General features: G+C 38.6%; 2 pseudogenes; both read left to right on the top strand.

Moving 5' to 3' along the window:
- The first annotated feature begins 3,041 nt into the window (after window positions 1-3,041).
- LOC112675432 (headcase protein homolog) lies at window positions 3,042-4,496 on the top strand (annotated as a pseudogene).
- A 7,353-nt stretch (window positions 4,497-11,849) lies between these two features.
- Window positions 11,850-12,790, top strand: LOC112675433 (olfactory receptor 4F15-like; annotated as a pseudogene).
- The last annotated feature ends 248 nt before the right edge of the window (window positions 12,791-13,038 follow it).

Raw genomic sequence — 13,038 nt, 5'->3', positions numbered from 1 at the left:
AGAGAAGACCCCGAATAGCCAGGGGAATTTTAAAAAAGAAAACCATATCTAGGGGCATCACAATGCCAGATTTCAGGTGTACTACAAAGCTGTGGTCATCAAGACAGTGTGGTACTGGCACAAAAACAGACACATAGATCAATGGAACAGAATAGAGAACCCAGGAGTGGACCCTGAACATTATGGTCAACTAATATTCGATGAAGGAGGAAAGACTATCCACTGGAAGAAAGACAGTCTCTTCAATAAATGGTGCTGGGAAATTGGACATCCACATGCAGAAGAATGAAACTAGACCACTCTCTTTCACCATACACAAAGATAAACTCAAAATGGATGAAAGATCTAAATGTGAGACAAGATTCCATCAAAATCCTAGAGGAGAACACAGGCAACACCCTTTTTGAACTTGGCCACAGTAACTTCTTGCAAGATACATGCACGAAGGCAAAAGAAACAAAAGCAAAAATGAACTATTGGGACTTCATCAAGATAAGAAGCTTTTGCACAACAAAGTATACAGTCAACAAAACTAAAAGACAACCTACAGAATGGGAGAAGATATTTGCAAATGACACATTCATAAAGGGCTAGTATCCAAGATCTATAAAGAACTTACTAAATCAACAGCCAAGAAACAAACAATCCAATTATGAAATGGCAAAAGACATGAATAGAAATTTCACCAAAGAAAACATAACCATGGCCAACAAGCACATGAGAAAATGCTCCACATCACTTGCCATCAGGGAAATACAAATCAAAACCACAATGAGATACCAACTCACACCAGTGAGAATGGGGAAAATTAACAAGACAGGAAACAACAAATGTTGGAGAGGATGTCATAAAGGGGAACCCTCTTGCACTGTTGGTGGGAATGTGAACTGGTACAGCCACTCTGGAAAACTGTGTGGCGGCTCCCAAAGAATTAAAAATAGAACTACCTTTCAACCCAGCAATTGCACTACTGGGGATTTACCCCAAAGATACAGATGCAGTGAAATGCCAGAACACCTGCACCCCAGTGTTTATAGCAGCAATGTCAACAATAGCCAAGCTGTGGAAGGAGCCTCGGTGTCCATCGAAAGATGAATGGATAAAAAAGATGTGGTATTTGTATACAATGGAATCTTAGTCAGCCATCAGAAACAACAAATACCCACCATTTGCTTCGAGGTGGATGGAACTGGAGGGTATTATGCTGAGTGAAATAAGTCAATCAGAGAAAGACAAACATTATATGGTTTCATTGATTTGGGGAATATAAAAGATACTGTAAGAAAATAAAGGGGAAAGGAGAGAAAATGAGTGGGAAATATCAGTGAGAGTGACAGAACATGAGAGGCACCTAACTCTGGGAAACGAACAAGGGGTAGTAGATGTGGAAGTGGGTTGGGCACCGAGGGAGGCACTTGACGAGATGAGCACTGGGTGATATGCTATATGTTGGCAAATTGAACTCTGAGAAAAAAAATCAAGAAGAAATAGAAAAGTTGAACTTACCCATTATTAGCTACAAAATTGAATCAGTAATAAAAAATACTTCCAACAAATCAAAGTCCAGGACCAGTTAAATTCTACCAAGAATTTAAAGAAGAATTGATACCTATTCTTCTCAACACTTTCAAATTAGAAACAGAAGAAAAACTTCCAAATTCATTGTTTCAGGTCAGCATTAACCTGATGCCAAAATCAGATAAAAATGCTATGAAAATAAAAGATACTACAGCACAATATCTCTGATGAACAGAGATGCAAAAATCCTCAACAAATTATCAAACCAAAATCAACAATATGTTAAAGGAGTCATTCTATATGATCAAGTGGAATTTAATATTTAATATTCATGAATCATTAATGTGATATATCACATCAGCAAAATAAAGAATAGAAACCATATGATTAGCTCAGTAGATGTATAAAGAGTATCTCAATGTAAATATAAATAGAACTCTCAACAATGTGGATTTAAAGGCAATATGTGTCAACGTATTAAATGCTATATATTAAAAATCAATAGCTAACGTCATGCTTAATGGTGAAAAACTGAAAGATTTTCCCCTAAAATCAAGAATAAGACAAGGATGTCCTCTCTTACCATTTGTATTTAAATATTACTGCAATTTCTAGGTGCAGCAATCAGACAAGAAAAAGAAACCAAAGGCATCCAAATTGGTAAGGAACAAGTAAAACTATCACCTTTTGCAGATGACATACTACACAAAGAAAACCTTAAATACTCCACCAAAAAAAAAACTGCTAGAATAAATGAATTCAGTAAAGCTGCAGGACACAAAATTAATATCCAGAAATCAGTAGTGCTTCTATATGTTAATAACAAAGTAGCATAAACAGAAATTAAGAAAATAATCCGATTTAAGTTGTACCAAGGAGAATAAAATCCTAGGAATAAATTGATCAAAATTATGATACATTGATGAAAAATATTGAAGATGACACAAATGGAAAGATATTCCATACCCATGGACTAGATGAATCAATATTGTTAAAATGTCCATACTACCCAAAGCAATCTACAGATTCAATGGAATCCCTAACAAAATACCACAGAACAGTACAAATAATATATAAATTTTTACCAAACCACAAAAGACCTCAAATGGCCAAAGCAATTGTAAGAAAGAGCAAACTGGTGGCATCACAATCCCAGATTTCAAGATAAACCACATATCTGTAGTAATCAAAATTGTATGGTAAAGTGTCCCCAACACTGGCTGCAAGTTCCTGGAAACAATGGGAGGCCCTTTAGTCCAGAACGGCAAAGCTCTGGCCCTGGCAGGGCAGGACAGACATGGCGAAAGAGCCCTGGCTAGTACCCTCCACTCTCTCCCTCCCTGAGTGGGTTCCACGCAGACCAGGAGCCATCCTGTGGCAGGGAGCTGCCTTCAGTGACACTGGCCATCTAGATGCTCACAAGGTGCCCAACTCCCAAAACAGGATAGGTGGCCTCAAAAACAAGTACACCAACAGCCTCAGGGATAAGCAGGAAAACAGAGCCGGGACCCTGGCAATGGCCAATGAGTGGCCTGAGGTTGGCAGTGGGCTATAGAGTGGCTGTGGCAGGTACATCAGGCACTAGAGCTACAGTGGGCATCAGAGGCATGGGGACTGGCACCGCCAATCCCCCAGTTGCCAAGCAGAAGCATGAGGAAGTTACAGCTACCAGAACGACCAAGAATGAAGCCCCTTGTGCTGTACCGCTGATACAGAGCTTCACAAGGCCAGTGGACTTAGTGACGGACTACCAAAAGGTGCTGTACAATAATAAGTACTGCCCTCATAGAATCTGGATGCACCTGTGGTGTTTCTGTGAGTGAGAGAGCAGCATCCTGATCCAGTTTAACTACCCTGGCCAGGCCTGCAACTGGAAGGAGAAGCAAACGTGGAAACAAAGAAGGAATACGATCTGGTCTTCTGCCTCTGCCCCTGGAGACAGGACCACTTAAAGGAGTACAAAGATTGGCACAAGATGAAACAGATGAAGGATGAAAAAAGGAAAAAGTCTGAGAAGAACACAGAAGCAAGGGAGAGGCAAAACAGTGCAGGCCACTAAACAAGCCACAGAAAGGCCTCAACCATCATCTCCCTGGCTGTACTCCATGGACCAGCAGAACTCCCAGGAGAAAACAGTGACATAGCTTACAGTTCCTCCCCCTCTGCTACTCTGGCCAGTCCTTGCCCACTGGCTCCTCCATCGTCTTATCTGCCCATGTCAGCAGCTCCAGCTCCTCAAGATACTTTGGGAGATTCTTATAGAATGCCATCCATCTGGATCCTCACAAAAAGGCCACAGCCCAAGGCTACCTGTTCCAAAACAGCCACTTTGATTACAGTTCAGCTGGGTTACCAATGCACAGGGGGGCCATTTAGATGAGCCCATGTGGTTCCTGGGGCAACTGGACCTGTCCAAGCTGCTTACTCACATCCCCAGGCATAAGTTGAACACTTGCTATGTGTAGATGGAAGATGATGCCCAAATGGGCCAGGGCGAGGACCTGTGGAAGGTCACTCTTTTGGCCCTCAGTGCTAGCCACAGAAATGTAAACTGTGCACTCCTGAGCACCTACCACTGAGCACTCCTGATGTTTGAACAGTTCCTTCTGGTGGACACAACTCTGTTCTTAAACCCCTGAAGACATATTAGATGGAATATGATGATCCATGTCATCTTCAAGGGAGACTCATGTACCTGTACACAGTGCACATGACCTTCCTGGCTGAGATTCAGGTGATTACATCTGCATCATGGCCATCACTGGGCAACATGTACACCTACACATCCTGGCTGCTTCTCCTTGCTATCAAGTGCACCTGCACTGTAAATACTGCAGTAAGCCTATCACTGACATGTGGATTAGGATGCAGTACTCCTCAGAGTGTATAAAAAGGTCCAGCAGTGTCCACACTGTAGGAACCTGGACTATTATTTCCTGAAGCCGTTTTCCTCCTTCAAAGTTCTCCAAACTGATTGATGAAAGCTTTGTTTTAGTGATAGCTATTTTATTGACATTACTTCTTTGTTACATGTCTTTTATAGGGAAGCATTCTGTGGCATTGCTTTCTTTTCTTATTTAAAGGAGAGAGACTTTGTGTATATGTGCCAATAAAATGGGGTTGGCATCTTGCCCTCCCCTGAGTGTTAGTCTGTGGTGATGCCCAGAGCCCAAAAAAGGATAATTCTGTGAATCTGAGGTAGCAGTTCACTATCACTAGGAGACTCTCATGTACCTTTTAAGGTAGTGGGGAGGATAGGTTGAATTTAGGAAAGGGATTACATGATTACAAAACCAAAAACATGGTAGGAGTCAGGAGGAAACTGTTATAAAATGTAAACTGTCCAAAGAATCAGTCTGAGATCTTCTTTGGGCCTTGGAAGAAGATGTAACATGTGAATGTAACATGTGAATTTAAGTCTGCACCTGGAAAGTTGGCAGCATATCAGTCTATCTCGGTTTAATGTTCTGCAATGTACATTGATCTGAAAATTATTTGAGGGTGGACATGAGTGCTATTTTTATCACTGTCATTATTTAGCAGGAAGTTTTACTACTGAAAGTTATATCCAAATTATGATATATGAAAATTTTAAAAAGTATTATATTGGCAGAAAAATAGACATATAGATCAATAGAACAGAATAGAAAACTCAGAAATGAGCCAACAATTATATGGCCAATTAATCTTCAACAAAAGAGGAAAGAATATCCAATAGAAAAAGATAGTTTCATCAACAAATGGTGTTGGGAAAACTGGAGAGCAACATACTGAAGAATGAAACCATTTTCTTACTATGTACATAAAAATAAATTCAAAATAGATTAAAGACCTCAAAATGAGAACTTAAATCATAAAAATCCTAGAAGAGAACACAGGCAATAACTTTTTTGACATAGGCCATAGCAACATCTTACTAGGTATGTCTCCTGATGCAAGGGAAACAGAAGCAAAAATAAACTATTGGATTACAACAAAATAAAAAGCTCTGCACAGCAAAGGCAACAATGAACAAAACCAAGAGGCAACCTAAGGAATGGGAGAAGATATAAAAGATTAGTGTTTAAAATATATAAAGAACTTCTAAAACTCAACACCCAGAAAACAATACTCCAATTTAAAAAATGGGCAGAAGACATGAACACATATTTCTTCCAGAAGGCATACAAAAGACCAACAGACACATGAAAAGATGTTTATCATCACTGCCATCATGGAAATACAAATCAAACTACAGTGAAATATCACCTCACACCCATCAAAATGGCTAAAATCAACAACACAAGAAACAAATGTCAGCAAGGATGTAAAGAAAAAGGACAAACATTATATGGTCTCATTCATTTGGGGAATATAAAAAATAGTGAAAGGGAATAAAGGGGAAAGGAGAGAAAATGAGTGAGAAATATCAGGGAGGGAGACAGAACAAGAGAGACTCCTAACTCTGGGAAACGAACAAGGGGTTGTGGAAAGGGAGGTGGGTGGAGGGTGGGGGTGACTGGGTGACGGGCACTGAGGGGGGCACTTGATGGGATGAGCACTGGATGCTATGCTATATGTTGGCAAATTGAATACCAATAAAAAATTTTTAAAAAGAAAAAGGAACACAGATGCACTCTTGGTGGGAATGCAAACTGGTGAAGCCACTCTGGAAAATGATATAGAAAAAAAAGAAGATGCAATTGTAAATGGGATTGACTCCTTAATTTCTCTTTCTTCAGTCTCATTGTTAGTGTATAGAAATGCCACTGATTTCTGGGCATTGATTTTGTATCCTGCCACACTACCGAATTGCTGTATGAGTTCTAGCAATCTTGGGGTGGAGACTTTTGGGTTTTCTATGTAGAGTACCATGTCATCGGCGAAGAGGGAGAGTTTGACTTCTTCTTTGCCAATTTGAATGCCTTTAATGTCTTTTTGTTCCCTGATTGCTGAGGCTAGAACTTCCAGTACTATGTTGAATAGCAGTGGTGAGAGTGGACATCCCTGTCTTGTTCCTGGTCTTAGGGGAAAGGCTCCCAGTGCTTCCTCATTGAGAATGATATTTGCTGTGGGCTTTTCATAGATGGCTTTTAAGATGTCGAGGAATGTTCCCTCTATCCCTACACTCTGAAGAGGTTTGATCAGAAATGAATGCTGTATTTTGTCAAATGCTTTCTCTGCATCTAATGAGAGGATCCTATGGTTCTTGGTTTTTCTCTTGCTGATATGATGAATCACATTGATTGTTTTGCGGGTGTTGAACCAGCCTTGGGTCCCGGGGATAAATCCTACTTGGTCATGGTGAATAATTTTCTTAATGTATTGTTGGATCCTATTGGCCAGTATCTTGTTGAGAACTTTTGCATCCATGTTCATCGGGGATACTGGTCTCTAATTCTCCTTTTTGGTGGGGTCTTTGTCTGGTTTTGGAATTAAGGTGATGATGGCCTCATAGAACGAATTTGGAAGTACTCCATCTCTTTCTATCTTTCCAAACAGCTTTAGGAAAATAAGTATGGTTTCTTCTTTAAACGTTTGATAAAATTCCCCTGGGAAGCCATCTGGCCCTGGACTCTTGTGTCTTGGGAGGTTTTTGATGACTGCTTCAATTTCCTCCCTGGTTATTGGCCTGTTCAGGTTTTCTATTTCTTCTTGTTCCAGTTTTGGTAGTTTGTGGCTTTCCAGGAATGCGTCCATTTCTCCTAGATTGCCTAATTTATTGGCGTATAGCTGTTCATAATAGGTTTTTAAAATCGTTTGTATTTCCTTGGTGTTGGTAGTGATCTCTCCTTTCTCATTCATGATTTTTTCAATTTGAGTCTTCTCTCTCTTCTTTTTAATAAGGCTGGCTAATGGTTTATCTATCTTATTAATTCTTTCAAAGAACCAACTCCTGGTTCTGTTGATCTGGTACTGGCACAAAAACAGACACATAGATCAATGGAACAGAATAGAGAATCCAGAAGTGGACCCTTAACTTTATGGTCAACTAATATTCGATAAAGGAGGAAAGACTATCCATTGGAAGAAAGACAGTCTCTTCAATAAATGGTGCTGGGAAAATTGGACATCCACATGCAGAATAATGAAACTAGACCACTGTTTTTCACCAGACACAAAGATAAACTCAAAATGGATGAAAGATCTAAATGTGAGACAAGATTCCATCAAAATCCTAGAGAAGAACACAGGCAACACCCTTTTTGAACTCGGCCATAGTAACTTCTTGCAAGATACATGCACGAAGGCAAAAGAAACAAAAGCAAAAATGAACTATTGGGACTTCATCAAGATAAGAAGCTTTTGCCCAGCAAAGTATACAGTCAACAAAACTAAAAGACAACCTACAGAATGGGAGAAGATATTTGCAAATGACATATCAGATAAAGGGCTAGTTTCCAAGATCTATAAAGAACTTATTAAACTCAACACCAAAGAAACAAACAATCCAATCATGAAATGGGCAAAAGACATGAACAGAAATCTCACAGAGGAAGACATAGACATGGCCAACATGCATATGAGAAAATGCTCTGCATCACTTACCATCAGGGAAATACAAATCAAAACCACAATGAGATACTACCTCACACCAGCGAGAATGGGGCGAATTAACAAGGCAGGAAACGACAAATGTTGGAGAGGATGCGGAGAAAAGGGAACCCTCTTACACTGTTGATGGTAATGTGAACTGGTGCAGCCACTCTGGAGAACTGTGTGGAGGTTCCTCAAACAGTTAAAAATAGACCTGCCCTACGACCCAGCAATTGCACTGTTGGGGGATTTACCCCAAAGATACAAATGCAATGAAACGCCGGGACACCTGCACCCCGATGTTTATAGCAGCAATGGCCACGATAGCCAAACTGTGGAAGGAGCCTCGGTGTCCAACGAAAGATGAATGGATAAAGAAGATGTGGTTTATGTATACAATGGAATATTACTCAGCTATTAGAAATGACAAATACCCACCATTTGCTTCAACGTGGATGGAACTGGAGGTTATTATACTGAGTGAATAAGTCAGTCGGAGAAGGACAAACATTATATGTTCTCATTCATTTGGGGAATATAAATAATAGTGAAAGGAATATAAGGGAAGGGAGAAGAAATGTGTGGGAAATATCAGAAAGGGAGACAGAACGTAAAGACTGCTAACTCTGGGAAACGAACTAGGGGTGGTAGAAGGGGAGAAGGGCAGGGGGTGGGAGTGAATGGGTGACGGGCACTGGGGGTTATTTTGTATGTTAGTAAATTGAACACCAATAAAAAATAAATCAAAGAAAAAAAAAGAAAATGATATAGAGGTTCCTCGAAAAGTCAAAAATAGAACTACCCTATGATCCAGCAATCACACTACCAGGTACTTAACAAAGGAATACAAAAACATGGACTCAAGGGATACATACACCCCTATGTTTGTAGCAGTATTATTCACAGTGGCCAAGATACAGAAGCAGCTCAAGTGTCCATGGATTGATGAATGAAGAAAGAAGAAGTGGTGCATATGCACAATGGAGTATTAGCCATAAAAGAGATAAAGAGAGACAAACCAAGAAATTGACTCTTAACTATAGAGAATAATCTGATGCTTATCAGAGGTGAGGTGGGTAACGGGATGAGTTATATAGGTGATGGGATTAAGGAGTGCACTTTTTGGGATGATCATTGGGCAATATATGAAATCACTGAATCATTGTAGTGTACACTGAAACTAATAAAACACTATATATTAAATGGACTTAAATTAAAAACTTAAAACTAAACAATATACATTATACAACCACAAAAGAGAAAGCATTAATTTGTTCAAAAAAGAAAACTGACAGTTATACACTAGAATCTGATGTCTTCTGTTACTTACAACTGGTAAAAGGGAATGTAGGAGAGATAGGAGGGATATAGGAGAATGGGACATCCTCTAAGAATGCATAATTTTGAATTTAATAATTTCATATTAATCTTTCACCTGTACAAAACTTGACATTAACACAAAGGTAACAAAGTAAACAAATTATTAACATTAACAAAGGTAAGTTGTTAAAAGACTCTAAACCTGAATGCAAAGAGAAATGAATGACCCCAAATTACCTTCAGTAAATTACCTTCAGCACAGTCAAACTAAAGAGGAAATATAAGAACTAATCCAATTAACTTCTTTTTAGGACTGTTCTTTTTCCTTTCCAATTAGCTTCTGAAGATAATATTTTAACTATGTACTATTAATTTGAAAACTAAAATGATCACAATAAAATTGTCTTAACAATTACTTTTCTTTTTATAGTGGTATGGATGTAATAATTCTGAAACAATTTTGTGTGAAATGTAGGATTAAGCAAACGAAAAAAATATATTTATACTAACACTATAAACCTGGAATCTCTCTTGGATAGTGAAAGGAGAGAGATAAATATGGAATAGGAGAAGGGAAAAAGAAGCCATCTGGGCTGGACAGTATTGGATGATCAATGTCCCTCTATCTCTCTCTCATCTACCAATATACTTACATACATTCACATACATATACATATGTACACATGTAAATATATGTACACATATGGAGCATTAATAGCTGCTAACAAGAAAAAGGAAAGTCATAACTATGCCTCCAGGCCACCCATAATATTGTCAAAAATGGGATCAAACTTGTGTTTGGTTAACACCTGGATCCAGCTGCCATTTGGACAGTACAAAGGTCAGGGACAATGCTAAACTGCAACGAATGCCTACAATCAGCAAATTTCAGAGTATGGGAAATCAAGTGTAAAAAGCTCAAATAAACTTAAGGAAAAGAAAAAGATTGGAGGGAAATCTATACTAGAAAAGATTTGAAAGATATATTAAAAGAAAAAAAGGCCAAGACAAAGTATAGTGGGATGCATATTGGGAGATAAAGCTGGGGACAAAATGCAAGGATGTTTTTACCAAAACAGAATCATGGTTCCCTTTGAGGGGAAATGTAATTGTAATTTGGATGAATCACAGAGATTTCTGTGATGGGATAGCTGACACAGTTGACATCTTGACCTGGGTTATGATTACTTTATAAAACTTGATTAGCTATAAATTTGTTGTTTACTATTTTCTGTGTGTTTCATCTTGTGATTAAAGAATCACAAAATCAGAGTTCAAGCATGGTGAATGAGCTACTGCATAAAATCTCCAACTCTTGTTGGAGACTGGAGACTTACATTTAACTACTGTTCATAGAAGCTACTCACATCAGTGTATATGGATTTTTAATACTGAAATGCAATAAGCAGGAGAATTGTGTTCCTCTGCCTGGGGGCATAAAGCAAATGTACCTTCAGGGAGTCAGGACAACTCAAAGTTTCTGCCTGCTGCAAGAGTCTCCCCTGTGCAAAGAGTTACACAAAATACTGCCATCATAAAAGCAGCTAATTAACAGCACTAATTGTTCTTGGGTAGTGACCAAGTTCAAATCAGAGACTTGGCACTGCCAGCCAGGAATCAGTCTGTTATGGGAATTGTCTCCTAGAAACGTGATGGTTTTCTAAAGGAAGTAAGGACAAAAGTGGTTAATGAGTCACCTGGGGGGTCAAATCCCTTTCTGTAAATTACCATCTCTTTCCCTTGTAAGATTTCTTTTTCAATCTATTGTCTATCTACCTATTGATCTGCCTATCTATCAATCTATGTATCTATCTATCATCTATCTATCTATCTATCTATCTATCTACTTATTTATATTTTACATGAAGGCAAAAGAAAGCTCTTGAATAATGAGGAAAGAAATTGATAAAAATAACAGGAAGGGGAAAATTGCGTCAATAATTGTAGCACGGCAATCTTCCTCAGCCTTTGAATAACTTCTAACAGTATTTGTTACTTTTAACAGTATTGTTTAACAGTATTTTTTGAAGATTGTTTTTGCTTTTTTTTTTTTTTTTTTTTTTTACTTTTAAAAGTAACAAAAGGAGATTCTGGCAGATGAGTCCCACTCTATGTATTCTAACATTGAGTCTAATTTGTAGTCAACCAGATAAAGCAAACTGTTACAACGACACCAACATTATATTTCTTCTGTCACAGTCTACCACTCCTAGGATCTATTCCCATACATATGTTCTAGGTGTCTGATGATAATCATATGGAAAGTATTGCAGTTCTCTTGGTGTGTATTGCATCTGGTCATGAATTCCATTTTGCCTCTGAATCACTGGAGCTCTCTGGGACTTGAGCCTGCTTATAGGACTAGGAGTAATGTGAAGAGGTGGGGGCAGGCACTGAGGATTACCAGCAGGCTCCTGTAGGGCAACCACCTCAGGAGAGGTCATTATAGTTTTCAGATAAGCACACACAAATCTCTTCAGATAGAGGAAGAAAAGATGCTCTCACTTGACTCATTGAGAGAGCCTCTTGTTTCTGAGTCTGTGTTACTGGGACTCTCTAGTTCTTGGGAAACTAAGCTTTTCTCATGTTGATATTCTCCTTAATCTCTTTAAGAGATCATCCAAGGAAATCTCTTCATTTTCTTTTTGGTAATTTTAGACTTCCGTTACATTTTCCAATGTACTTCCTCCTGGCTAATCTGCACCTCATTGATATGGATCTTTTCTTTATCACAGTGTCTAAGATGATTACAGACCTTTTAAATGAATGCAAGATAATTCCTTTCCAAAGCTGCATGACACAGATATGCTTCATCCACATCATGGGAGGAGTAGAGATGATGCTGCTCATAACCATGGCATTTGACAGGTACATTGCAATCTGTAGGCCTCTTCACTACCTGAACATCAGGAATCCTACAATATGTGTTTCATTTGTAACTACTAGCTGGGTCATTGGGCTGATCTACGTGTGTCTCACTTTGTTTTCATTATGAACTTGTACTTTTGAGGTCCTAATAAAGCAAAAAGCTTCTGTTATAACTCTCCTAGAATAAAAAAACTTGCATGCATGTCTGGAGCCAAGTTTGAGTTTATTATTGCTGCCAGCAGTAATGTCATGAGCATGAGCACCTTCTTTCTGCTAATCTTTCCTATACCTTCATTTTAGTCACTGTCTGGAAATGTTCTTCAAAAGACTTATCCAGGTACTTGTCACTGAGTCAGCTCACGTCACTGTGATGGTTCTATTTTTCAGTCCATATATATTTCTCTATGTCTGGTCTTTTCCCAAATCATCAAGTGATAAATGCCTGTTCACTGCTGACTTTGCTATCAACCATGTCTTGAATCCTGCCATCTATACATTATAGAACAAAGATGTAAAGGTAGCAACAAGAAGATTGTACAAGCAGGGACATGATTTCACATTTTTCTGACTGAATCTGACTCTGGAGCTCTAAACCTATACATCCATCAGCCATTTGGATACTTCCAGTGAAGGCAGATGCTCTTTGAACATGGCCAGACACACCTATCTCATTGAATAGACTCCTACTATTAGAACATTTATTTATAACCTCTACTATTGTGGGAAATGATATGGGTTATTTTAGGAGACAGCATCACTATCTACTAAATAATATTTATGATTGAAATTGTGATAGTTTTGACAATAGAAGGATAT

Source organism: Canis lupus, chromosome 30, assembly GCF_003254725.2.
Source record: "Canis lupus dingo isolate Sandy chromosome 30, ASM325472v2, whole genome shotgun sequence".
Classification (NCBI taxonomy): Eukaryota; Metazoa; Chordata; class Mammalia; order Carnivora; family Canidae; genus Canis; species Canis lupus.
Note: the sequence above shows the minus strand (reverse complement) of the source record. Positions and strands in the feature narration are given on the sequence as shown.